The sequence below is a fragment of the Camelus bactrianus genome, chromosome 5 (assembly GCF_048773025.1).
Source record: "Camelus bactrianus isolate YW-2024 breed Bactrian camel chromosome 5, ASM4877302v1, whole genome shotgun sequence".
Taxonomy (NCBI): Eukaryota; Metazoa; Chordata; class Mammalia; order Artiodactyla; family Camelidae; genus Camelus; species Camelus bactrianus.
This window is the reverse complement of record NC_133543.1, coordinates 43,094,266-43,096,832: the sequence shown is the minus strand read 5'-3', so window position 1 is coordinate 43,096,832 and position 2,567 is coordinate 43,094,266. Positions and strand designations below refer to the sequence as shown.

Sequence of the window (2,567 nt, the reverse complement as noted above, 5' to 3'; positions counted from 1 at the left end):
GAAGTTTTAAAAGTCATTGTGTTTCAATCATTCCTCATTTCCATCTGCCAGGAAGTGGGTGTATCCCAAATAGGGACTGTTTCTTCAGCCCATGGCCAAGAATGAAGAGGATGCAGAGCTGACTCACAATGGAAATTCACCTGAGCAGGAAATAAACCCAATTTGTTGTTAAGCCATTGGGATTTTGGAGTTGGTTGCTACCACAGTATAACCTAATGTAATCTGATTCATGCAAGATACATTTCAATCAAATAGAAAACCTTGTTAGGATTCCAATTTATGAAAAAATTCTGGAAATTTGAATATGGACTAGATATTTAACGATAATTAAGCACTGCTATTTAGTTTTTAGGTGGGTTTATGGTACTGCAGTTATGTTTAAAACAACAAAGAGTTCTTTTATTTTAGACACATGGTCCGGGGGGAAGGGAAGGTAGGTAGGAATGTAGATTGGTCATGAGTTGATCACTGCTGAGCTGGGGGGTGAGTACATGCCAGATTTTCACTCTTCTTTCTACTTTTGTTAATGTTTGGAAATGTCCATAATAAAAAGTTTTTAAAAAGTAGTCTATTGAGTCCCAGAGTTTTCCCCTAACTCCCAAGGGGTTACAGAAAATATGGGAGCTGAGAGGATGGAGCTGATCAATTAAGGTTAGTGAGTAAGGACATAAGGGAGGTGTTTGGATCGGGTCTCAGGAAGAAGACATCAGAGCTAATTTTCAGTAAGAAAGATGTTTCTTCAGGAGCATTATATCAGGTTAGAGCGATATCAGGGTAAGATCTGGAGCACTGGGGATGGGTGTGGACTTCTGGAGCTATCGGCTTCCACCTCAAGTGTAAAAGGGGACGGGTGTGGCTTAAGCAGAACTGTTATCTCTTCTCTATTAGCTCAAATCAAACGTAGTATCTGTCTTACAAAGTAAAGCACCTGATGTATTTTTTTATCTGTGTTCTGGGAATTAAATTAATGTTTGGAATTAGGAGATGGATTGGGTGCTTACTCTATCCGCTCCACGCCTCAACTTGGAATTGCACTACTTCCAGGAATAGTACACTCCTTCTGAGTTAATGACAGATTGTTTTCTATTGTTCCCCTTTTCTCCTACAAAGTGTTCTAATTCACTCTTTTTTTTTTCCCCTCTAATTCACTCTTAATGAGGCTCCAGACTGCATTTCCACTGTTTGTACTGCAAGGATAGGATTTCCTGTAAGTGGAGTAGACAAAGTAGCTGAGCTTGAGCCATCCTGCCAGAATTTTGGACAAGAGGACCCCTTGGGCTGAGGGAGAGAAGAGGCTGAGCCTAAGATAGGCCCTGTGTCAGGAGACTGTGTGCTAGGGACATGTGACTCAGGGAGGGCCAACCTGGGCAGCTATAGAGGAGGAAGAAAATCTGTTGGTATTGGAGAGGCAGCAGCAACCTCGGTGGGAGCACCCACCCTGTCCAAAGGAGCCAAGTAAGGAGATCTCATTCCATCCTCCAAACCTAGGGTGGTCCCGTGTGGGAAAGAGAAGACGCAGGTGTGAGAGCAGACACATCTCCCACCCCCACTTCCACTAGATTGACACTGAAGTTTTGTATTGTTTTGTTTTTGATATTTAAGTTTAAAAATGAACAGGGCTGAGCACAGAGATGAGGCTGGGAAGTTGTGGAATTATAGAGATATCACTGAGTTAAGGCAGTTCACCGACCAGAGTAAAGAAAGGATTCTACCAGAGGAGGCTGGGTGCAGGTAAACAGCTTCATGTTTACACCCCAATGAATTGCTACACCTTAATAATCACAGGGTTCCTTCATTTCCCCTAACAACACAACAAAAAACAAAACCACAAAAGGTTCAGGCTTTTAGTGATACACCATCCACTTCAAACTAGACAAAGCTTGTCTTCCACAATTGCCCTTCTTAAACTTTCCTTCCTTCTGCCTTCTCTCCCTTACCCTGCAGAAAATCTGTGCCCTCCTGCTGCTCTCTGTGCAATTAACTAGAGCCGAATGTATGCACCATCAAGAACACTAAAAGTAAGTATCTGTATTTTCTTTTAATATTTTGCTTACTGTGACCAAATTTAAGTTCAATTTCAAAAGCAAGTGGGTGAGGTGTGGCCTAAATAAACATGTCAGTGAACTCTGTCCTATCATTTTTGGCTGCGTGGCTTTTGTACCGTAAACCAAAGTTTTCTACAGACAGCAAAGGTTGAAAAGATCTTCCGTGGTAATACACTGATATTTAAGTTCTGAAATTCCACTTGCTTCATCAAAAGTCTACCCACTGAAAACTGTTTCCCACTGATAATCCTGGAATTAAGGTCTAGTTAGTGCCTGAGTCGCACATAGGATCACTTCCAACCCACCGGCACAGCTGAAAACTCATTTTTCACCGATTATAAAATCCAGAGCTGTCAAAGTTCCTTGCAAAGAGAGTATTTTATCAGCTGATGTTATTTTAATTATTCATTTTTAATGAGGAATCTATGAATATCTTCACAAATCAAAATCAACAGGTAGACTGTCACCTAAAAAAAGTCAGGTTACTGTCTAAGGGTTTCACTGGCATTAGGCAATTATTGT

General features: G+C 41.1%; 1 non-coding gene across 1 annotated transcript; it reads left to right on the top strand.

Moving 5' to 3' along the window:
* The first annotated feature begins 872 nt into the window (after nt 1–872).
* On the top strand, nt 873–1,060 carry LOC123613215 (U2 spliceosomal RNA). Its single transcript, XR_006720568.2, has one exon. It is a non-coding gene; the product is annotated as a U2 spliceosomal RNA (small nuclear RNA).
* Nucleotides 1,061–2,567: the final 1,507 nt, after the last annotated feature.